Raw genomic sequence first — 27,586 nt, 5'->3', positions numbered from 1 at the left:
TGGTTGAAGCAGATTCAAGCATTGACCTCTTCAATAAAACATAGAAAGGGAAGTGCCAACAAGGTGGATGATGCTTTAAGTAGGAGGATACTTGCAGTCCAAGAAGTTAAGCTACAAAGTGTGGGATTGGAGTAGATCAATGATCTATATAAGGAAGATTCTAATTTTAGAGAGGACTATAAAACTTGTTTGGAGTATGCTAACACTTTTCATGGTGAATTTTTTGACTATGTATTGTAAGATGATTTGTTATTTAAAAGTAGTAGGTTATTTACCCCTAAGTCATTAATGAGGGAAAACATTATCAAGGAGAAACACAATGGGGCTCTTGGAGGACATTTTGGAGAAGACAAGACACTAGAACAAGTTACAAGGTTCTATTACTCACCTAGAATGCAAAATGAAGTAAGGAGATATGTGGAAATTGTTTAATTTGTTAGAGGGCTAAGGACACATCATCTAATGCAGCCTTATATTAGCCTTTTCCAATACCTACAAAGCCTTGGGATAACATAGGCATGGATTTTGTCCTTGGGTTACCTAAAACTACTAGAGGAGTAGATATGGTGTTTTTAGTAGTTGATAGGTTCACAAAAATGGCTCACTTTATACCTTGCAGGAGAAACCATGATGCATCTCAGATTACAAACCTTTTCTTCAAAGAAGTAGTAAGAATTCATGGACTCCCTATGACAATAGTGACTGATAGAGACATGAAATTCATTGGGCATTTTTGGAGAACCTTCTAGAAGAAACTTGGCACACATTCGGCTTATTCATCAACTTGTCACCCTTAGACTGATGGTCAAATTGAGGTGATGAATAGGTTCTTGGGAAATCTACTTAGGTGTCTCACAAAATAACATGGTTTGGTTTGGGACCAAGTAATCAGTCAAGTTGAATATGCATGTAATGATTTTGTTAATAGATCAACAAGAAGGGCACCTTTTGAAGTAGTATATGGTTTTCATCCAAGAGGACCCATGGAACTAATGGATTTGTGAGGCATGACATCTAGAAGTGCCATAGGGGAGACACTTGTACAATGGTGAAGATAGTCCATGATCAAGTGGAGGATCACTTGGAGAAGACAAAAACTAAGTACAAAGATAAGGCAGATCAAGAGAAGAAAGGGATCCAATTTAAGGTTGGTGACCTCATGATGGTGTTCCTAAACAAGGATAGGTTACTTAAAGAACCAAGCAACAAGCTACAGATAGAAAAGATTGGTCCTTGCAAAATTTTTCATAAATATGGAAATAATGCATATGAGTTAGAAGTACCACAAGGGATAGGAATATCACTTATTTTCAATGTTGCAAACCTCACATTGTAGAAAGGGGATAAGAACAAAATGAGTCCTAGTAGTAGCAGTAGGGTGGATTTTGAAGCAGAATGTGTGAAGGACCTACCACCCACCAAACCATTACAGTTGAAGTGCATATTGGATACCAAGACATTCAAAAAGATTAGAAACAAGATATACAAGGAATACCTAGTGAAATGGAAAGGCCTACTTGAGGTGGAAGAAATCTTGATGAAAGAGGAAGATATCATAAAACATGACACCACTCTTCAACACTTGGCAACTCAAGGGACTTGAGTTTTTCAAACTAGGGTAGTTTGGTGCTAGGGCCCTAGGTCCTAAATAAGGTGGTAAAATACAAAGGTGGATAGAATAGGAGGTAAATAAGTGTCCAAGATGACACAAGACATTTTAGGAAATCTCAAGCATCCCTAGAATGCATTTAGTCAAGATTTGTTTACAAAATGTAATAAGGCATATAGACAAGTCAAAGGTTGGTCAATAATTGGTTAACATGGTGATTTGACCAAAAATATTCATTTTCACATTTCATAATCTTCTTGCATATTTTGGTAAGGTTTAGTAGGCATTAGGCATCTTTTTTTTATGTATTGGAAAATGTTGTAAAAATTGCAAAATTGCAAAAAAAAAGTTATGCAACTTTTTTGCAATTTTTCATGCAAAAATGGAAGAGCAATAGTTAGATCATTGTTTGGATCAAGTATGGAAGAATGAAGTTGTAAGGTCAAGAGTTGTGACCTATAAAGTGAATATTTTGAACCTAGTTTGGGGTTGGAATGTGTTGTACAAAATTTGAATGAAATAACAAGTGTTTTGGTGGGAAAAATCATGTACAGGTAGTAAGTACCTTTCTAAAATCTACTTGCAAAGAGATAGTATGCTTTTGTTATTCTTTTAGAAAGTTGTATTTTGTATTTTTTATGACTATATTAACTTGTGTTGGTCATGTAGAATAAATTTGTTTTTTTTTTTGGATTTTATTTGGACCTATTGTTTACCTATCTTGTAGTTGGGGTTTGAATGAAAATGGTTCCTCCCTCCTAATCCCCATGGTGAAAATAACTGATTATCGGTGTGTAGAAGGATGTTATGATGGAGAAGAAATGTGTGGTTTATATTTTATCACCACCCACCTTCTTGGGCTATTTTGGTTGGTCTTCTTGGTGTGCTAATAGTTTGAGATTGTGTTGTAGAAGATAGGGAATAGATCATGGAGGCTTGAGATTTTCCAAATAAGAAGGTGGATGGATGTACTTGATGATGAGAGACAAATGTTTGATGTGGTTTTCAAGTTTGGAGGCTTAGATGCCCAAACAATGATTGTAAACCTAATATGCCTAGAACTAGTGCTCAAAGATTAAGGGGTCAAAAGAGTCAACCCAAACTCCATCTTGTGGGATTGGTTAGGTATTTATATGTTATGAGAGATTCATTAGATTTTTTGGAAGGTTGTTTGGAAGTTCTTGTATTTTGATGGCTATTTTTGTTAAACAAGGCTACTAGGAAAGAGCCCCTATTAGGCCTCCTAGTGCAACTTGCAAGTTTATCTTAGGAGGAAGCCCAAAACTTATTAGAGGGTTATGAAACTTGGGGAAAAGGTGGAGGAGAATGTGTAGAGGTGTCTTGGAATCTAAGATCCTAGAGAGTACAAGGGAGTAAGGTGTGAGGAACTTTTTTTCCCTTTATGAAGGTTTGCGGCTACTTGAAATATAGGGATAGGATTGTGAAGGTGAAGTTGGTGTGGAAGAGACTGATCACCACTTCCCTAGTCTTGAGTAGGTCCTAAGAAGGGATAGTAGTATATCCTATTGAAGTACACCCATTCATTGCATAAAATGCAAGTTCAAGTTCACCCTCATATAATAATTTAACATTTGGCCAGTAGAGGATAGCTAAGCTCACAGATCAAGACAATGACATGAGGAACAAATTAATATTAATTCAATTCATGTTGCTATTGTATTTGGAGATTATTCAAAAGGAAGTGTCTCTAGCAAAAAATATCTTGAAGAAAGACACACATTTCTCAAATATCAGCTAAAAATTCAAACTCAAGTTTTGGAGAAAGTAAAGGAGCAATGGAATAAAGGCTTAGCAGAGATTTTGACAAGTCATGAGAAGTTTTTTGATAAGTATATGATAACCCCAACCCATAAGTGAAAAAACAAGGGGGGAAATAAGAGTATATCATAACAAGGGGGAAGTATACTAAAGATATGCAACTACAATCAACACTCAGAGACATATTTATCTTATGGAACAAATCTAAATTACATATCCAAATTATAGTCTCAGGGGGAGTATTATTTTATGGAATGATAATTCATGAATTTTTTTTTTTGCCACTAATGTCAAAGGGGGATATTGTTGATCTCTATGTCTAAGTTTCCTATTAGTGTCCAAATACTTAATCATTTACTAGGAAAGGTTGTATGGCCATCACTGTGATCAAGTCATCTAGTAAAGGCCAAGTACATAAGGACTTGTTTGTTTTGTCGAGGAAGTCAGAGATTGTTGAGCACCCTAGTTAAGACCATGCACATATATAAGTGGAGCTTAAATAGTTGAGACCAAGTAAATTGTAAGACAATGTTTTTTGAGTGAACAAAATAGATCAAGTGTGGAGAAGCTAAGTGCTAGCATGAATGTTAGTTATGAACAATCATAAGGAAATTTAGATGCCAATAAAACCAATTTTGTCATATGATTTTGTAATCACACAGACACCTATGTAAATTGTTTTGGCTGACTTCTATATAACATTTAATAATTGTAAAGACAATTATGATCTAGAACTTTCAAAGTTTATCTTTTTAACAAGGGTAGTAATGAGATGATCATATGATGAGTGAGATGATCATATGATAAGAGAGAAGAAATAGAGAGTGAGTGATCAGTAATGAATGGGTGAATGCACAAGCGAAGGAGCTGACAAGAACATAACAGAGCAAGGATGACTTAGTCGAAAAGGAGATCAGATAGAGCAATCTAAGTAGTGAAGAAAAAATGGAGATACTAGATTAAGAGATCAAATTAAAACATTGAACAAAGGAGATCCAAAATAATCTTTCAGAGTGAACTGAGGGTCAGGTACTAAATCAATTTTAATAGATTGAGTTAGGGAAAATCTCTTAACAGAGTGATCCTAATAGATCTATTCAGAATCTCTTAACAAGGTCCTTACTTGATTGTGAGTGTAAAATCCTTAAATAGGATAAGACCTAATAGTCTTAAAACTTTTAACAGGGAAAACCCTTCACAGGGTAGATCATCTATTATGATCAACATTATAGTTCCCTAATAGGTTAACTTTATTGTTGCAACAGTGAAGATTTGTGGGTTTCATCTCCACCCGAGTTTTACCTTCACATCGAAGTGTTTCTGAGTAACCAAATAATTTGTGTTATGTGTTGAAACTTTTTATGGATGTTTTAATTTCATTTCAACATTACAATTTTGATGTTAGATCAAAGATATGAGATGAATTAGGTGTGAAATTAGTAAATTGTTTTAGCAAGTAAAAATTTAAGATCCCAATTCACCCCAACCCCCCCTCAGTATCTTGTTTCCCATTAAATCCTTCCAACAATACTGTCATTCTCAATTATATCCTTGTAAAACAAAGTCTTAAACTAAGCTACAAATTGACTATTAAAGCAATTCAATCAGGTCGGGATGACTTGGTAAAGTTGAGCCTTATCAAGAATATAGTGTTTGGAAATAATTAAAGTAAGAAATAACTTATTTTCTTGCATTTATCAAAACTATATATCATAATTGTTTGCATACATTTTTAATTTTTGAACTAACAATGATCTTAGCTATAAGGGAAAATGTAGCGACAAGAATATCAACATCAAAAGTAACAGGTTGAAGATATAACACTCTCTAAAATAAAGCAACCTCTATGTTAAGAGATGAAGAACCCTATCAAAATCCTTAAAATTTGGGGCAAAGAATGTAATTTAGATGTAATTAATAAATTATTGTAAAGGAAAAATGCATTCCCAAGCCCTCAAGACAAGTTATAGCTACTCGTAGGGTTCCAATATGAGTAGGACCAACATACATCCAATAGGCTAATTTCAGTCTTGATATAATAAATTTAACAAGTGCCATGTTTAGTACTTGCCTTTAATAGTATTAGTTTTAATACTTTTCTTTAATAGCATTAAAAAGTTTTAATTTGATATGTAAATTTAGTTGTAATTATATTATATATTTATTATATAAGTGGAATAAAACAAAATTCACAATATCACTGATTAATAAAAATTGAATGCACTCAAATTTGCAATAAATAATTATACTTAACATTTAAAATCTATGTTTAAAAAAATTTCAATCAATTTATTTATAACTTACATTTTTTTTTAAATAATGGTTAAAAGTATGCAAAAGGTCAAATTATTCATTATATTATTATAATGTACAAATTTCTATTTTAAAATTCATATACCATAATTAAAGTTTTAAAAAACAAATTTATTGTAGGAAATGAATTCAAATATTTTCTTAAAAATCATCTCCTCAACTCACAAATCCCCTTATAAGACTCTAATTCATTCATCCAATCAAAAGTTAGAAAATATCTATAAATCACATAATATTTATAAAAATATCAAATGAAATAAAATTTAATTGATAGAATAGTAACTCATTTAAGACTCTAATTCATTCATCCAATCAAAAGTTAGAAAATACCTATAAATCACATAATATTTATAAAAATATCAAATGAAATAAAATTTAATTGACAGAATAGTAACTCATTTAATAACTAGTTAACCTGAGTAATCCAAAAAGTGACACAATAGTACTTAGCCTACCGGCAAGTAAAGTACTAATAAAAGAAGAGAAGGAATGTATTTTCAAAATCCTCTCCTACAAATAAGAGGAAAATGTATGTAATAAATTTATGGAATATAGTTTTTAAGAGTTATATTTTTAATAATATGATTTATATCATTTTAAATTTGATTGTAAAACATAATACTTTGATAATTTTTAAGATTTTTAATATTGTATTTTTATTATTATAATTTACAAATTAATTTTATTTACTTAATTAAAAATATTGTATATACTTGTATTATACTATCTTATAAGAAATACTTTTATATATTATTATTATAAAAATACTATATAATATTTTAATTAATTTAAATATTAAGAAATACTTTTTATATATTATTATTATAAAAATATTATATAATATTTTAATTAATTTAAATATTCTCTACACTATAATAAATTTATTAAACTAATGATAAGTATTAAGTCATTATATGACATTTGTTTAATTATAAATCAATGATAAAAAACTTAATTTTCTAAAATTATCAATTGATACTACTATCAGATTTTTACTAGCAATGATTAAAAACACAGTATGATTAAATCTTCATATAGATTTTTCTCATATTTATCACGATAAAGAAAAGTTAAAAAATTATATCAGTTTTATATGGTTAGATGCAGTATATAAATCTAAGGCTTCCTGCTTTGAGGTTCAGAACACAGCCTTTCAGTTCTCTTATTTTAATTAGAAAAAACTAATTCCTCTTTTCTCTCTTATGGTTGAACTCCTAATTTCGTTGCATTTGCTTGTTTTGCTTTGAAATAATTGTTCCGTGTTGCATGGACTCGTGACACAGTGCTTTGTGCTCCTGACAGCTTTAAATATCTTGTGCAAACATTCGGTGCACATGCATTTATATGACTTCACTCCTCTCACATGCACTTCATTAATAGCATATCTCTTCATTCTGTTGTGTTTTTTCTCAAACGATTATTGTACCTGCTGTAGAGTTTATAGTTAGCATATATGTACTACAAGATTTTATAACAAATGTTCCTCTCTTTTTAATATGCTTTTCTTTATTCCCTAATTAAGTAGTTTGCAATACTTTATTATACAAGATAAGATGACGGGATATTGGAAAAGACCTGAAGTCAATTTCTCCTCAAATTTTCAAGGATTTTGAATAATCCCAATTTTCTTATACCCAGCAATAATTTTTTCAAGGCTTTTCCAAACAAGCTCATTTTACTTGTACCGAATAATTAGTCCATGTGAATGAATAAATAGGTTCGTTGAGGGGTTATTTCAGAGTACGGTTGATTCCACATTTTGCAAATTGCATACCTCCTCTTGGAGCTCCAACAATGTTCCACATACAAGTGGATATGGACATGCACAAGTTGCACAGCTATATTAATTAATATATATATTTTAATTTCCTAATGTATTTACATACCTCTTCCAAAGCTTATTGATTCATATAATGTTGTACTTACATACCCTCTTCCAAAGCTTATTGATTTACGTAATGTTGGAATACACTGATGGGTTTGGATTTACAGTTGGCTTCCAAAATAGTTTTGGGTTTTTCAACGAAGTCATTCTGAGCAGATTCAACAATGATTGCATTCCATAAGATCAAAAGTTTGTTGAAGAATTTAACCATATGACTCATGTTCCTACTGTAGCTCCCAAACTTGTAATACAAGACTTTAAAATAGAATAAGTTTATTTGCTTTATAATGGATTCCCATACCCTGCTAAAAGATTTCACAGTTGTAGCCATGGAAGTTGATTTAATAGATCAGTCCATGTTCTAAAGCTTCACTGGCATTGTGTTTGAAATGGGTGTTGAGTTAGATTAACAGCTCTCAATTGTTATTGCTTAAGAATCTCCATGGAATTCTTAGTAAACCCAATTTGTGGATGCCCATCTAAGATTACAGAGCGTTCCACAGAATTGTGCTGAAACATTTTCAAATGATTTATGTTCCTACCATGGCTTCCGCATCTCTACTGCAATATTTCAAAGATATGTAATGAATTCAGCTTTGTAATGGGGCTCCATTGCATGTTCCACACCATGGATAGTTGGTGATGACAACTAAAGCACTTACCATAAGATTTGGTTTTCAAGATTTCAATGATTGCAGTATGTGACCAAATAAGTGAAGCTTTCGACCAAACAGCTTGTGTGTTCGCTATGGCCATGGTTTTCTTGCGGAACAAGAAAGTTTCACACAAACTACTTTTTTTCTACAATGGCACTCCACCATGTTGCTTCTCTTTCATTCGCTGGTATTGCTGAAGCAGATTTTCAATGAAGTTCCGTAATTTGAAGGCGAGGATGAGGAATGGCCACCATTTGGACAGCTGTTGACATTATCATTGGAAAGTTGGCGGCTGACTTGTGTTGAAAAGTGACCTATATTCTCCATGTTTTAGAGTTGAGGGGCAATTTTGTTTAATATTTGGATATGAAAATTGCTTGTCAATTTACATGTACATTTATAATTTCTATTGTTACTATTCTATGTACTTTTTTTTCCCCCAAATTTTCTATGTATTGAAGTACTCACATTTTGTTACGTAAAGGCATTAATTTATTTTTTATATAAGTATTCATATACTTTGAAAAAAGCATCAATTATCATTCATGTTTCATTTTTTTTGGTTCATTTTTTGTTCACACAACTTTCTAATTACTAACTTAAATGAAACTAAAAATTCATAACTTAAAGTCCACTAATAAATATATAATAAAGCAAAAGTCACCCACCTATACTCTTACCAATAAGGATATTTGATCATGTACCATTGAGACATTTGTGCATAAGTCTTGACAAGTTTGAATGACTATTAGGACATTTCCACATAAGTATTGATATTTTTAGAGGTCGTTGTAGGACATAGTAGTTGGGACATCTTTAAGTATGTATCTGATGATACTTTGAAAGATTACTTTTAAACCCTTGCACATATAGTAGGTCCCACAATGTGCATTGTTACAACCCATGAGTTAGAACAATAGCTTTTAGCAATTAAGTTGCATATGTAGACAACAAAAACCAATATTTTATGTAGACAACCAAAAAAATCAACAAAAACCAATTTCAGTTGTAATGAGTACCATTATACTTTTCCTAATAGTAAAATAATATTTCATTAGAATATTAGTTACTTAGTATAAGAAAGAAAGAAAATTATTGTAATTAATTTTTATTTTAAAAATTTTTCCAAATAAAAATGTTGTATATTTTTTCCTCAAATCACATGTATGTATAACTAGTATTGTATAAGTTCTATAGAATTTCCTTTCCTCTACACTTTTGAGGACTACATTTTTTAGATCTTAGAATTTCAAAATCTTAGTAAACATTAGCAATTGGGAGTAGATTAAAATTCATACTCATTTTATTTCTAGATTAAAAACAAAAAATATCTCTAATAATTTATTAATACCAAATTTAATCATAAAAAGTGGAGACACTAAACCTAAACAAAATCCCAATCCAAGATCCTTTACTACCCACCAATTTCTCATTACCAACCTAGTACAAACTCAAATGCATATATGGATTCTAGAATCATTCAACTTTAATTTTAAAATAAATAAATTTCTTGCTAAGTCTTGGAATATGTAAAAAGTCCTTCCATCATTACAAAGCTTTAACTTCCTCTACAACAATAAGTGTGACATTATTATCAATAGGTTATGCAAAATAAACCAAATCATCATTTTCCTTTTGATGAGATTTTTAGGGATAAATATGATCTTTTTCTCTTTTTTTCTTCTTCTTATAATATTTTCATTGCTTTTTTATGCTATTTTTTACAATTGTTCCAAAGTAAAAGATTTTTAGGGATAAATTTGATCTTTTTCTCTTTTTTTCTTCTTCTTATAATATTTTCATTGCTTTTTTATGCTATTTTTTACAATTGTTCCAAAGTTTTGGTCTTCCTAGGAGTTTTAAAACATTCTTCATTTTTTTTCGTATAATTATTCTAGTGGCTAATATTTGTCAAATGACTAATAGTTGAACTTGACTAAATTTTTCTATTTGTACAAGATAGCCAGAGTTCTAATATTAAATTTTATTACAATATATTCTTACCACAATATCCAATATCTAATTATATCTTATACTCTCCTAAATTTTATGTTATACTAGAAAAATAAAATTAATTCACTAATTTAATTCTATATAATTATTGATTATTTTTGGGCCATTTCATTAATTTTCATATATTGTTGTTGATTATTTATATAGTAATATGAAGGTAAAAATCATATAACATGGGCTAAAATGTAACCATAGAGCTCCAAAATCCATGAAGCTCAAAAATGTGTTTGGGCTACTAAAGATCTATAATCTAATGGCTAGGGTCATACTACATGGGCCTAAAGGTATGCACAAAGCTCCAATGCCCGTGTGGCCCAATATAAAACCCAAACCATTAGATTATAAATAAAATCAACAAGGGTGAAATAGAATTCAAGGTCAATTTAGCATATCCAATATTTTTACTATATCCAATGTTTAATTTTAATATTTAAGGAATTACATATTGAAAATCACACAATAAGGCTTATAATAGTTAGTCATTTCCTCTCGTAAACCCTTACATTTCCATAAGACCATTTTTTTTTTCAAGGAAAGAATCATGATGATTAATGCATTTTTATATTGTTCATCAAGATCCATCAAAAGTTCTATGAATTTTTAATGATGTTATAAATATCGCTAATAAAATTAACATATTTCTAAAAAATGAAATATTTACTAACAAAATTTAGTAGGTTTCTCTTGAAAAATGAATAATGCATCTAGTTTTATATCCTCCTCTACATAGTGCTTCTTAAAGTTATAATTGGTCTTGTATTAGCTCTCTTTTATCTTTGGGCCTTCCTTTGACATGCAAGGCATTTTGGTAACTGACATACATGACTTTCGTTTCAAGTACCTTGAAAGAAAGTTGTGTAGATAAGATTAGTGATCCTTGACTTTTACAACACTAATATTGACAAAAACAAAGTAGCATGAAACATGCACCTTCCCCTTCCAACTTAAAATGTATAGATGGAGGATAATTTAAGACCAAACTAAGCTTCTACTTAAATGATGATCCATGGTAGAGTCATCCTTTATTTTTAGTGAATATAACTATCTTTTGAGGTACATGTTATTAGCAAGACATTTGGTTTGTTAAATATCATCTGTCTATTTCCACTAGTTTTATATATAAGAAAGTCCATAAACATACTCAAGAATAAAATTTGTAAGACACAATTGTATGGTTATTGGGGCCTTCTTATCAAGCACAAATCAATCTTCATTGAAAGTCTTAGATAACTTCTTTTGACTAGAAACTATCAAGCATTGATCTTTTAATTTTTGGAGATATTTTATCTTCAGATTTCACATCTTGTGTCTGGGTTCATTTTCTATTTCAATCTCTAAATTGGAGGTAGAAATCACAATGTAATATCTTCTTTACAAATATACATAGTCTACAATACAAAGGGTTCTACTATCTGCTAAAATATCTCTAGCACTTATGAGAAAGATGCCTTCCTCAACAAAATTGTTATCCTTTATACTAATTGATAGAAATCAAGGTGAGACTATTGTGGCATTAACTTTCAAAAAGTCAGGTGCATTGAGATTATGTGAGTTTCACACATTGGATAAAATTGTTTATATTGTATTGTTTTATTTTATTATGTAATGTTGCACCTAGGAGCACCTAAATGGATGTGTAATAGGGTAAGTGCACCAAGTTGTGGTGCTAAAAAGATGACACCTTTTTTTTCTTGATTTTTGAAAAGTGCACATGCACTATAGTGTGTATGCACTATAGCGCGTACACGCTTTTCAAAAATAAATAAATTTATAAAGCACGTACACACTATTATGAATTAAACTTAAAAAGCTTTAAATAGCATGTGCACACTACAGTGTGCATGCACTATAGGGTGCACATGCTATTCAAAGCTTTGCATTCTACCAAGCGTAAGGTTTGGTTTTGCCTTGGGGATCCAACCCAAAGGTTTGGAGTCTGTAAACTGGTCTAAGACGTGTTTCGCTGCAAACATACAAAAAATGATTGAATTTTCTTGTGTGCTCTCCTTCAAGTTTCCTCGTGGTTGAGCATCAATAAAATAAGGTTACATGACATTGTAGGTCTCTATGTTAGCTATATAACCATATAATTTATTTTTTATTTGAACTATTTCAAGCCTTTCATCTATAATTTCTTTTGAATGTATGTCCATTGTTTTTAAAAAACCAACATGTAGTAATTGGGCTATAGATTTTAGCTCGTTCATCGAATTTTGCAACTACTTAATTTTTTAGAAACTAGACTCCATTCTACACACTTTGAAAAAAATAAGTTTTGATTTTAGATTAGTTTTCAATCATTTCTAGGGCGAGCACACAGATATTTCATGTTTTTGGGATGTGTCTAATTAAAAAATTCATAAAAAAAAATACACATTATAAAATTACTTGAAAAATCTAGGATAAACTACATAGTGTTATGTAACTTTTGACCAGAGCGATTAAAGAATTTCAAAAAAAGAGTTAAAATTTTAGGGGGGCCACACTTTGGTTATGTTTTTTTGGAGTAAACAGTACCACTTTTGGTGGCCCCCTTTTTTGAGGACCTAAAACTAAACCATTTTGAAAAAAATTAGTAGTTTAGAAACTAGATTCAAAGGACTACTACTTTTGTTTTTGTCATATCTTAAAATTTTGAGTGTAACTATTTTCAAATTCTTGTTGAAGTTCAAAAATTGCTGATTTCAGAAAAAAGGTGTCCACTTATACCCCCTTTTGGCACCACAACTTGGTGCACTTACCCAACATATCGATATTTCCATAGAATATTCTATATGAGTTGTAGTAATAATAATTAATGCAATTATTTAATATTGGGGAAAATAATTAAATGTTCAATATTAAATGTGGGTCAGTGGGGTTTGGTAGCACTTGGCTTATGTTATAGCACTTGGTGGTTTTGTAGGATCTTTCTCCTATAAAAGAAACCACAAGGATAGTTATTGATGAGAGAAATGTTAGCCAAGATAACATTCATGGGGATTGGAAACATGACATGGGATGTGTGGATTTGTCCTTATTCACATGGATTGTTGGTTGTGGCTATGGCTTTGAAGGCTTCCATAGTTGTAAATTGCAATGGTTTGTTGAGTAATACAAGGTGATGGGTATTTTTGGAGGTTGGGTTTTCTTCCCTCAACGACTCAACGAGGGTTTCCTAGGGTATATCTTTAGATTTGTGGCTATGCTATATATTTTGATGCATGTGGATTCTAAGTGCTTATTTGTCTTAGATCTATTATGGGTTATACATGGAAATGATGATATTTTAACTTATGAGTTTCCTTTGAAGTGGTATTAGAGGCTTGGTTTTGTTGTTGTAACTCTTGATTAAATTTGTGTGAATGCATGAAATAATAAAAGAAAGGGAAAGATATAAGGATTTTGTAAGTTTTTAATTGCAAATTGGAGGTTTTTTGGGTTTTTTTTATGAGTCATTGGAAAATTTTAGGCATGTGAAATTGTTGGCCAAAAGGGGTTTTTGGATGTTTCTTTTAAATGCAAGTTTTTAAGGGGGGTCTTGTAGAAATGACCTCCCAGACAAAAAAGACCTCATTATTGGATCTAGGTTGGCATTTCCATAAATTTTGATGTATAATTTTCTCTATTTAGGCCATGTTGAGATAAAATGCATTTTTTAAAGTTACAAAGTGTGATGACCATCAAATATAATCTTGTAAAAAAATTTAGTCATAAAAAATTGCTTTGAAATTTATTTATATGAGAAAATAGGTTTTCTTATTCAAATGGCCAAAAATTTCAACCAGAGTGTCATATTTTAGACTTCTTATAGTCGTTAGAAAGATGATTCATAGAGATAGACAATGGTATAGGTTTAATTATGTGATTTTTGATATAATTTTTTTAATGTTTTATGAGCTCAAAATTAAAATGTTGTTCATTGCACAATTTCGGGCATAACTTGGATATACAAAGTCATATTTTTGACTTAAAATAGTCAATGTAAATGTCTTGAAAATCTCTACACAATACTTTGGATTTGTTATAGTTTATTTGCTGATATTTTGATTTGAATAATTTATGATAAATATATTTACTATGTTGAAATTATGAGTTTATGACATGGTGTATATTTTGGGATTTGATATTTTATGTCATTATATACTCAAATTGATCTAATTTTGATATGATTGTCAATATTTCAATTAGATATGTATAATGTACTTGTTGGTTTTATATGTTGTATAGTGTTGCAAGTGGTCTATACTTATAGTGATGCATGACATCCTATAAACCAACCAATCATTGGGATCCATGTTGATCCCTTCATGATGGGGAGCTTCTTCACTTCAGAGCTTTCTTCCTCTTCCAAGATTACTCCTAGCCCATATATGGTTGTTATTCAAAACTCCAACATAGAGGACTCCTTCCCAATCCCCTTTCATGAAGAAACTCACCCAAAAAATCAAATTTTCATCCTCTTCCTCCAGTTCACCAACTATGGATTATTTGGCCTAGCATGCCAAAACTTCACCAAATGCACCTAAAAGGCCACAATTGAGTTTGAACCATTATTATGAGGTTCTTGACACATTTCCTACCATTCTGGATCATTCTTTAGAATTTCACACTCCCACAACTCCAAATTACCCTATTAAGCCTTGTAGCCCTAATAGCCCCTATTAGCCCTCCTAGAAATAAGGAACAAGCTATAACTCAAAAAAATAATAACAAGTCCACTTGGTGTCTTCAAAAAAATTATTCCGTATGAGCTAAACTTGAATATTTTTAGGTTTTAAGCCTCAAGGATGTCTGTACTGTATGGCTTCATAAAACCCTCATTTTAAGGGTTTTAAAGGAAATTACAATGGATCCCTCACAAATGGCTTCCAACTCCACTTCTAACCTCCTCCTCTAAGTTTTGAACCCTTAACACTCTACTCCTTCATTTCCTAATCAATATTGGCACGTGCTAATCCACTATTCTCATTAGAACCTTGATTCAAGCTTTCATTGCACCTTCCCAAGCTTACACTGGTTGCCTAGGGCTTGCTTAAGAAACTAACTTCTTGACTTGCATAGACCCCAAAATAACTATATACATTATCTACAAGGGCTATTTCTTGATTTCCAAAGGCCATGGTGTTTAGACCAAGGAATTCCAAGCCATAGCCATTTTAATGTTGGAAACACAAAACTAGACAACAAGAAGGTAAAACTCAATTAATTTTCAAATTATAATTAAATGAAAGATTGGAAAAAAGAAGTGTGAATAGATTTAAGAAATTATCCCAAGGCACTATTCCATCCAAAATAGTAGGTTATTCAGTCCACTTTCTCTATTCAATCTTTCAAAACCATGTTTCTGATCACAAAATTACTCCACTATAGGTATTGTCCTAACAAGTCACTAGCCAAACCTTGGAAATGAGTTGAAGAAGGTTTAAATAGAATCTATCCTCCATTATATCCTTTGGTTTGATCCATAAGTACCCAAGTAGTTCATACCTCAAAACTGTGCAAAACGTTGCTATGTAATTTTGCAAAAATTGAAAAGTTGTCAATGCAACTTTGTGACAAATTATCAATTTTGTACATTGAGCCTTGAAACTTGACCAATCTATTTCAAAACCTTATAAAATGACATTAATACACTTTAGGACCACTCTTACACACATATTTCCACCTTGTAAGGGATTTTTCCACATTTTTCTTCCTTGAGGTATTTTAAAGCAATTTTCCCCATCAAGACCTAATAGACCAAAATTGACTCACATTCCAAATCCTACCTATCCAAACCTCCTAAACCCATATTTCAAATTTAATCCTAGTCCTTATTACCTCAATGGTTGGTTAGACCATTTACAAACAAAAAATGCATTAGGGTTTCACCTTTACCCCTAGATGCTCTTGTACCATTCTCCCCCTAAAAGAAAAGACTATGGTACTATTGGAGCAAGGAATTCCTTGCTGATGCTATACTTCTTGAAATCACTCTCAGAAATCCTAGTGGCCTAAGCTTCAGGTGTATCCAACAACTTCACTAGATGTTCCTTGTAAACTTTGTTTCTTGTACTCTTCTTCATTCTAAAATACAAAATTCTTTCCACCATTTGTTGCTTCTTTTTAGGCACTCGCAGGTCTAAGACATCCTTATTGAGCTCTTCCTGATACTCTACTTTATCCATCTTATGACCATTATAAGTTATTGGGTCTTTGACATTAAAGATGGGAGAGATAGCCATATCCTTGGGTAAGTCTACCTTGTAGGCATTGGGTCCATATTTTTCAAGTATTTTGCAAGGCCCAATCCTCTTCATCTACAAATTACTAGGGATGCCCTGCTATAGTCTGACCTTGTTCAGATAGACCATCACCAAGTCTCCCACTTGAAATTGTAGTTCCCTTATCCCCTCATCCTTCTTCTCCATCAATTTTTGATTAGCCTCCATCAAGGTTTGTTTCACCTGATCATGCACTTCTTTCATGGACTGAGAAAAGTCATCAGCATGCCCATTGATGTTTTCTTTGCTTGGTAAGTCCCTCAACTCTATGATACCCCTTGGATGAATCCCATACACTATTTGAAAAGGGCTTAACCCCGTTGTTCTATTCTTACTGTCATTTTAGGTAAATTCAGCTTGAGGGATGACTTGTTCCTAACTTTTCCCATAATCTTTGGTTAGACACCTTAATAGGTTTCCTAAGACCTTATTGATGACCTCTGCTTTCTCATCTATTTGAGGATGGTAGGCAGAACTATGTGCTAAGTATGTTCCAATCCTCTTCCAAAAGTGTCCCATAAATCTAACATCTCTGTCAGAAACTATGCTACTTGGTAAGCCATGTTTCTAACCACCTTCTTGAAGAACAAATTAGCAATATTTATTGCATCATGTGTTGTCTTGCATGGGATGAAATGGCTCATCTTGCTGAACCTATTCCTACTATAAATAAACTTTCTAACCATGTCCTATTCCTTGGAAATCCCACTATGAAGTCCATGTTGGTGCACTTCCAAGGCCTATTAGGAATGGGTAGAAGTTGTCAGAGTCCTGCATTTGAGGAAGTACCCTTTTCCTTTTGACATATGCTGCACTTCTCCACATACCTTCTTACATCCCTTTACATCTTGGGCCAGTAATAGAACCTCTCCAAAAGGTCTAAATTCTTGTTAAGACCAAAGTGCCCACTCATTCTTCCATTCTACTTCTCTTGTATTAGATGTTCCCTCATAGATCCTCTTGGGATGCACACCTATTGTCCTTTGAACAATAATCCATTTTGCAATGTGTATTCAACAAAGTCACTATGAAAATGATTAACAAAATCATTACATACCTTGTAGGCCTTTGAAAATTTAGTGTCCTCCTCATATAGATCCTTGAATCAATCCAATCCTATTATCTACAACTTGACCTCCTGTACTATCAATGACCTCCTACTCAAAGCATTTGCCACCTTGTCGATTTTCCCTTTGTTATGCTTGAAAGTGAAAGTGTGGGACTACAAGAACTCCATCTATTTGATGGGCCTCAAACTTAGTTTCTCCTATGAGTTGATAAAACTCAAGGCTTGGTTATCTATGAAGATAAAAAACTCTTTAGGAAATAGGTAATGCCTCCATTTCTTGAGGGCTTGGACAAGTGCATAGAGCTCCAAATCATATGTTGAATACCTTAGCTTCATTAAGCCTCTCACTAAAAAATACTATTGATCTGCCCACTTGGCTCAAAACTACTCCAACTACTATGTTGCTAGCATCACACTCCACCACAAATGGTTTCTCAAAACTAGGAAAAACTAGTATTGGTTTTGTTGCCACTTCTTTCTTTAACCTTTCAAAACTTGCATCTATTTCATCGGTCCATATAAACTTGGTCTTCATGCCTCCTTTGATGGTGTCATGCATTAGTGCACAAATCTCACTAAACCTTCTCACAAACTTCCTATAGAATTGTGCTAGAGCATGGAAGCTTTTGACCTCAATAGTAGATCTAGGAGTAGCCTAACTCAAGATTGCTTCCACCATGTCCTTGTCCATCTTCAGATTCCCTTGGGATACTACAAACCCCAAATATACTAGATCCTCCTTCATGAACTCACTCTTTTCAAGGTTCACTGCTAAGTTTACCTCTTGAAGTTTCCTCAACACCAATTCTAGGTGCTTCATATGTTCCTCCTTTGTCTTGCTGAAGATGAGGATATCATCTAAGTATACAACAATAAATACTCCTATGCATTCTTTCAAGACCTCATTCATGACTCTCATGAAAGTATTGGGTGCATTGGTAAGGCCAAATAGCATTACCAACCACTCATAGAGACCTTTAGTAGTATTAAATGCATACTTCCATTCATCCCCCTCTTTCATCCTAATTTGATAATACCCAATTTTAAGATCAATTTTGGAAAAGTACCTAGCTCCTAGATAGTCCATCAAATCCTCTAAATCCTAGGAATGGGAAATCTGTACCTAATTATGATTCTATTAATTTCTCTAGAATTAGTGTACATTCTCCACTTACCTCCCTTTTTAGGTGCTAGGACAACTGGTATGGCACATGGACCGATGCTCTTCTTAATCAACCCTTGATCAAGCAACTCTTGGAATTTTGTTGCAATCTCCTTGTTCAATTCTAGAGTCATCTTATATGCAACTTTGTTTGGTAGTGATTTTCCTAGTATGAAATCAATCTGATGACTTATGGCTCTCTTTGGATGTAATATTGGTGGTGCTCCATCACAAATTATATCCTTGAACTAATCCAATAAATTTTGTACCTCTATAGGTATAGGTGTTGGTGAAGATGGTTTCTCCTTCTTGGGCTTCACCATGATGGCATACCCTACTCATTCACCTTCCTTCAAGTTCATGAATAAATCTTTCCCATTTATTAACAAAGTCTTAGCAATTACCTTTTCTACCTTATCTTCTTCCACTATGGACTGTATTCTATATGTGACCCTATCCTTCTTGAAGGAATACTTATTATCCTTTCAATGATGTACTACTTCCCTGTCATACTACCAAGGCCTTCCTAACAATAGGTGAAAAGCATCAATGAGAAGCACATCACATAGGATCTTATCCTAATACTTGCCAATAGTGGTGTTTGTCCAAACTTTTTCATTCACTAGGATGTCCTACCCCTTGTTAAGCTAAGTCACCCTATAAAGATACATATGTGGTATCTTTGCTAGTCCAAGTTTTTGCATTGCTTCCCCTAACATTACATTGTGGGTAGACCCTAAGTCTATAATCACCTTAGATACCTTACCTAGCATCTTTCAAGTAGTCCTAAATAGTGATCTTCTCTATTTGGGTTCCTCCTTTACTGGTTCCTTAATCGAGACTCTCCTCAACATGATATTTTCTCCTTTCTCTATGTCAAGGTCCACTTCACTTACCTTATGATTATCTTCCTCTTGGATGTATGTGATTTTCTTCTCTCCATAGGATGATGATGACTTCTTTGAACAACTATAGGCAGAGTGCCCCAAGTTGCCACAATTATAACACTTCACATTGTTGAAGTGTGATCCTCTTCTATTGTTCCCATATTTGCCTCTGCCTCCATTGTTGAATCCTCCACATCTACTAGAGCTTCCCCTCTAACTAGTCTCACTGGCTTTCTCATTCCACTTAGAATTCCTATACCCTCATTGATCATTAGTCCTTCCACTAGAGATTCCTCTTGAACCACCTCTAAAGTATTTACCTCTGCCTCTATTTTTGGAACTTGAGCCCACTTTCTTTCTCAGTTTATCTTCTATTTAACTAGCCATTTGAAAATGGCTCTATAATATGGTGAGAATAAACAAACTCAACTCTTATTGAATAGACCATTTAAGGCCATTTAGTTACTGTGCCACCTTGATGCTCTCTACCTCATGTACCCTTGACCTTAGAGCCAACTTTTGAAACTCCTCTATATAGGTAGTCACATCAAGATTCTTTTGCTTGAGATTATGCCTCTGCTTATGAATCTAAATCTCATAGTCTTCTAGCAAATAGGTTTCTTTCATCTTTTCCACCATAGCCTTCCAATTAGCTATAGGTTTCTTCCCTTCAATCTCTCTTCCCTCTTGCACAAACTTCCACCATGTCAAGGCTTGACCATTCAATCTAGATTTTGCAAATCTTGCCTTGTGTTTCTCTATTGTTCCCTCACACTCAAAGTAGTTTTCAATACTTTCAATCTATTTTAGGACCACCTCTGCATCCATCTTTCCATAAAACACTAACACATTTTAAATATTCTTCCCTCCAAAAGCCTTGAAAGCTTTGAGGAATGGTTCTTGCTCACTAGATGGAGGATCTGGTTTTGGTATCTCATCCTTCAAACTCACCTTTGGGTATGTGCAGGATCATGGTGTGCCAAAAAGTGGCGATGTGAAAAAAAGAGAGTTTGAAGATGTCTAAAGGTGCTTCAAAATTTTCTTTGACTTTTTTTCACCTATCTAGGTACCAAACCTGGAAAGTAAGGCTGAGCCTTATCGGATATCTGATCTCATATCGGATATCCGATAATTAACATAATAATATTATCATAATATAATAATTATAATTATTATCCTATAATATAATATACTATTATTATATTATAATAATAATAAAAATTATATTATAATAGTATAATATATTATGTAATATTATATAATATAATATTATTGTGATAATAATAATTATACTATACTATAATATTATTATTATTATATTATACTTATACTATAATAATATAATATAATATTTTATATTATAATATATAATAATGTAATATAATATTAAAAAATATAATATAATAATAAAAATGTAATATATAATAAAAAAGTATAATAATATAATATAATACATAATAATAATAATAATATTATTATATATAATAATGATATTATATTATAATAATATAATAATATAATATAATATTTTATATTATAATATATAGTAATGTAATATAATATATATAAATTATAATATATAAAAATATAAAATATAAAATAATATAATATAAAATATAATATAATGTAATATAATATAATAATAAAAATGTAATATATTATAATATAATATATAATAAAAAAATTAGTATATTATATAATATATGTGGTGAATATTGGATATCCGATACCTATGACATTACATTAAAAAAAATCATAGACCCGCAGGCCTTTATTTTGCATATTTGAGGGCCAATATTTGTACCGCAATCAGATATCAGATATATGATCAAAGTTCAAATATCAAGGCATTTTTTTTGTTTTTAAACTCATTTTTAACCTAAATTCAATAGATTTTAGCATGATTTTGAGGGTTTTTTTGAAAAAAGGGTTTTTTTGAAAAAAATTGTTAAAACTAAGGTTTTTAAAAAAATATATATTACGTTTTGCAATTCAATAGGAATGGCTGATCAAAATGATGACACTAAGGCCATGAATAATATTCCTTGTAACCCCCCACCAAACGATCTAGTTCCCCCACAAAACCATCCACCAAATGATCCTCTATCCCCTCAAAACCCTCCTCAAATCGAGGATTTGATAAATGAAAATCTCACCAAATTGAGAGGTTTGCATAGAACATATAATAATGTACCCGCATTGGCTCCTATGTTATCCACGTTAAACACCATAGTGGATAACATTGAAACCCTTATGAACCAACAAAATACCGCTCTTTGTTGGCATGATGAAATGCATAAGATGTTTGATGATGGTTTGGACTATGATGAGGTTGCGTCCCTCAATATAATCAAAGAGGATTTGGCTAGCCTTTTTGCGAACCCAAAAATGGATTTACTAGTCGACCCAAAAAAATCCAAACTATTGATTAAATGGTGCACAAATGATGCCATACGTGCAAACTTTTGGGATCGTTGGTGGATGGTCTTTGATATCCCTCCACATGGCAATTTAGACATACCATTTTATTTCCTTAGAAAATTATATGCAGAATTTGTGTTGAAACTTAAAGTGAACTATTGGAGCATGAAGCCCAACATGGGCTTAGGACTAGGAGCTCCTCAGGATAGACCCTCTTCCCAACGGAAGAAAGCTGACACTTTTGTCCCCCCAACTAATATCTCCCCCCCTCCTCGAGTGTAGCATCTAGATATTATGGCAGAGGCTAGGTCTCAAACCATCAAAGCCATTCATAGGCTGAGTAGCCTAATGATATCTCAGGCTAGGTCAGTCCTGCCTCCTCACATTGATGATGCTGGTGCCAGTTCATCATTGGCTAGCTCATCACATGTTCGTGTGCCTCACACTTGCATTACATCCAAGAATATTTGCCTGGGTCCCATGGGTGATCTTCCTAAGTATCATTTTATATTAGACGAGGATACACCAGACACACACGTAGAGGCTACAGACCTTGATACGAGAGAGGAGGGAAATTTAGAGGCATGGACTCCTTCAGTGTTAGTAAATGTATACATTGATAAGTAGGAGATAATTTCATAGCTAGTCAAATTGTGATTTTGCTATAAGGATTTAACCGTGTGATTTTTGAGTCAAACTCAATGACCCATGTTTCATGAGTAGTAATTCAACATGAATCCATCTCTCATGAGAATAAATGGAACACTTAGCACTCATTGGATCTAGGTGATTCTCATAGGGGTGAAGCACTGGGACTTCCTGATAGCAATATCACAATTTGGCTAGCTGTAAAAATTATCTACTACTTATCAATTGATGAGCTTAAGGGGCTTTCTAATGAATGGTTCATAAGGCAAAACACTTGGTGAAGGTTTTGCAAATGGGGTTGCAAGCTTTGGGTTTAACCATGGAGGAAACTATGTAGTTAAGAACACTTAGGCTAGAGTAGTACTGGGATGGGTGACCTCTCGAGAAGTCCCGGTGCTTCACCCCTATGAGAATCACCTAGATCCAATGAGTGCTAAGTGGTCCATTTATTCTCATGAGAGATGGATTCATGTTGAATCACTACTCATGAAACATGGGTTATTGAGTTTGACTTAAAAATCACATGGTTAAATCCTGATAGCAATATCACAACATGTATACATTTTTTTGTTATGACATATGCGATTTAAAGTTAATTTTTATAATAGAGTAATTTTAAGTTTTAAGCTATAATAACTTTTACATGTATGCGATCTTCATTCATGTTTAATTGATGACCGAAGAGGAGCTTAGACAGATTGATGATGCCACGCTCTTGGCCATTTCATTTGGCCTTGAGACATCTAGTGTACATTATGTTGTGTTCACATTTTTTTTTTCTATTCAATATTTTAGCATATATGGTTGCTAATCTTTCTTTTATCTTGTAGGTACCACCTGTCTGGGGGGACAAAGTGCAAGGGGTGAGCCAAAACACATTGACAAAGGAAAGGTAATTAGGTTCTTTCTATTTGATTAAATATCGATGCATTCTTGTAAATTGTTTGTGGTAATCCCATTTAATTACATTCTTTATTGTATATAGGGCATGGCTACTGGCAATGAGCCTATACAGATTTTGCATTGTAGACCATTAGGGATTTTCATTCACACTAAGAGCCCCATTGTATGTATAAGTATCATTTAATTTTTATTTTCCTTATCCTCATAAATAAATTCAAAACTAATTTCTGTGATATTAACAACTACTATTTTGTATCTTATAGGAGACTCCTAGTGCACATGAGGTCTGATAGGAGAGTTATGTAGATTTGATGATGCGACCACTCTCTCTTGAGGAGGAGCCTACAATAGTAAGTTGTAGTTTGAATTCATGATTAAATATTTTATAAATTTAGCATATATGAATTATAATGTTATAGTTTAAATTGTAGATTCATCTGACAAACATATTTGAACATATACAACCCACAATCAGCGAGGTACAAGCATTGCCGAGGCCATACGAGAGGACTCCTGACCAACACAGGAGGTCAACAAGAGAGTTATTTATTATTAAATTTTGATAGTATAAATCTTCATTACAAAAAGATAATTATGCATTTGAGTAATTCAATGTTAGATACAAAGAATCATATAAATTTAGTAGTCTAACTTTGGGTTTTCCTTTTTTGTTTATGTAGGAGGCTCCGATCCACCTAGTGCAGGGAAGAGGCTACATTTTGATCATCCAATAGCACCCTACGATAGTATAGTTTTTATAGGATGCATCATGAGATATTTTGAGATTGCATATGCCACATTGTATACAAAAACATTGATATTATACACATTCTGATGGCATGATCAGCCACATTTTGTATATGGATCTATATATTTTGATATATATTTGAGTACTTTGTCTATGGATACATGATCTTTGATATATATTTGTGTAAAATTTTGTCTATGGATACATGTATTTTGATATATATTTTTGTCATTTATGTGCATAATGATATACATATTAATTTAGTATCTAGTATTGTTCAATTTATCGTGGATCATGTGTATTGTTCATGTTTATTGAATATCATTAATTTTGATTATGTTTTTTATATTTGATTCAAATACAATAATTTTTGAATAAAATTTTAACAACCTTTATTATCAAATTTGGATGCAATGTATAATTTGAAGTGCTATCATGACATAAACACACTTGTTAACCTCCTACACAAGGTTCAGATAACCCCAAATCTGATTTTAAACTCCACCTTCAACCTTGAAACTAAATCTTGGCTTCAAATCTAATCTCAACACAATTAAGGACTCCACTCCTCAACCATGGATTCTATTTTCAACCACCAAGTCATTCATAGATTGATAATCTTTGATAACTAGCACTTCACTCTGTTACTATCCTCATTCTACAAATTTTCAATTTCAACATAACCTCAAAATATCTCAACTTAAGAGACTTGATTGGACGGTTCATCAATAGCCCTCATGAGCTCTGAGTTATTTTAGGCCTCAGCTTCACCATCCTGTAGCATTCAATGGTTCATCGATAGCCCTCACGAGCTTCGAGTTATGACCCTCGGAATATCGATCTTGAAATGCACTTAGATCACCTTGAACACTCTTCAGTACAAGGTGGCCATGGATGATGGATGGTCTCTATGGCTGAAACAAGGGTGTGACTAAGGTTCACCCACCCACCCAGAGCTAATGGCACTGACGATTCGATGCCAAGATTAGCAATTTCAGAGTTACGCTATGGTGTACCTATGAACTAAGGCACACTACGAGTTTTGGCATTGAGCGAGATCACTATACCGAATTCAAATAGAATGCGATATCTCAAAAATGAGATAGGTTATTTTAAGACTCAGCATCACTGTTCTATAGCATTTGACAGTTCATCGATAGCCCTCACGAGCTCTAAGTTATGACCCTCGAAAGATTGACCTCAAAACACACTTAGAGCAACTTGGAGACTCCTTGGTATGGGGTGGCCGCAGATGATGGATGGTCTCCATGGCCAGAACAAGAGTGTGACTAGACTTGACCCACCCACTTGGAGCTAATGGCACTGACGATTCAATACCAAGATCAACAGTATCAAAGTTATGCTGTGGTGCACCTATGAACTGAGGTACACTGTGAGTTTTGACATCGACCGAGATCGCTATTTCGTATCCAAATGGAATGTGATCTCTCAAAAATGAGATAGGTTATTTTAGGTCTTAGCATCACCATCCTATAGAATTTGATAGTTCATTTATAGCCCTCATGAGCTCCAAGTAATGACCCTCAGAAGATCAACCTCAAAATGCACTTGGAGCACCTTAGAGACTCCTTAATATGGGGTGGCCGTAGATGATGGATGGTCTTTGTGGCTGGAACAAGGGTGTGACTAGGATTCACCCACCCACCTAGAGCTAATGGTGCTGACGATTCGATGCCAAGATCAATGGTTTCAAAGTTATGCTATGGTGCACTTATGAATTGAGGCACACTACGAGTTTTGGCATCGAGCGAGATCATTGTGTAGAATCCAAAAATAATGTGATCTCTCAAAAATGAGATGGTTATTTTAGGCCTTAGCATCACTATCTTGTAGCATTTGATAGTTCTTTGATAGCCCTAATGAGCTCTGAGTTATGACTCTTGAAACACACTTAGAGCACCTTGGAGACTCCTCGGTATGGGATGGATGCAGACGATGGCTGGTCTCTGTGGCTATAATAAGGGTGTCACTAGGGTTCACTCGCCCACCCAGAGCTAATGGTGCTGATGATTTGATGCCAAGATAAATGGTTTCAAAGTTATGCTATGGTGCACCTATGAACTAACGCACATTGCGAGTTTTGGCATCGAGTGAGATCACTATGCTGAATCTAAACAAAATGTGATCTTTCAAAAATGAGATAGCTTATTTTAGGCCTCAACATCACCATATTGTAGCATTTGAAAGTTCATCGATAGCCCTCATGAGCTCCGAGTTATGATCCTTGAAAGATCGACCTCGAAGCACACTTAGAGCACCCTAGAGACTCCTTAGTATGGGGTGGCCGCGAACAATGGATGGTCTCTGTGGCTAGAACAAGGGTGTCATTAGGGTTCAACCACCCACTTGGAGCTAATGGCACTGATGATTTGATGCCAAGATCAGTGGTTTCAAAGTTACCCTCTAGTGCACCTATGAACTGAGGCACACTACGAGTTTTGGGATCGAGCAAGATCGCTATGCCGAATCCAAAAAGAATGTGATCTCTCAAAAATGAGATAGGTTATTTTAGTTCTTAGCATCACCATCCTATATCATTCAACAGTTCATCGATATCCCTCATGAGCTCTGAGTTATGACCCTTGAAAGATCAACCTTGAAATGCACTTAGAACACCTTGGAGACTCCTTCGTAAGGGGTGGCTGCGGACGATGGATGGTCTCTATGGCCAAAAAAAGGATGTAACTAGGGTTCACCAGCTCACTCAGAGCTAATGGAACTAACGATTCAATGCCAAGATCATTGGTTTCAAAGTTATGCTATGGTGCACCTATGAACTGAGGCACACTGCGAGTTTTGGCATCGAGCAAGATCACTTTGCCGAATCTAAACAGAATGTGATCTCTCAAAAATGAGATAGGTTATTTTGGGCCTCAACATCATTGTTCTGTATCATTTTATAGTTCATCGATAGCCCTCATGAGCTCCAATTTATGACCCTCAGAAGATCAACCTCGAAACACACTTATAACACCTTGGAGACTGCTCGGTACAGGGTGGTCACAGATGATGGATGGTCTTCATGCCTAGAACAAGGGTCTCACTAGGGTTCACCCACCCACCTGGAGCTAATGGTGATGACAATTCGATGCCAAGATCAACTATTTCAAAGTTATTCTGTGGTGCACCTATGAACTGAGGCACACTGCGAGTTTTGGCATCGAGCAAGATTGCTGTACTAAATCCAAATGGAATGTCATCTCTCAAAAATGAGATAGTTTATTTTA

The sequence above is a fragment of the Cupressus sempervirens genome, chromosome 5, assembly GCF_028749045.1.
Source record: "Cupressus sempervirens isolate cs-2001-9-10 chromosome 5, ASM2874904v1, whole genome shotgun sequence".
In the NCBI taxonomy this organism is placed as follows: domain Eukaryota; kingdom Viridiplantae; phylum Streptophyta; class Pinopsida; order Cupressales; family Cupressaceae; genus Cupressus; species Cupressus sempervirens.
This window is presented reverse-complemented; position numbering follows the sequence as displayed.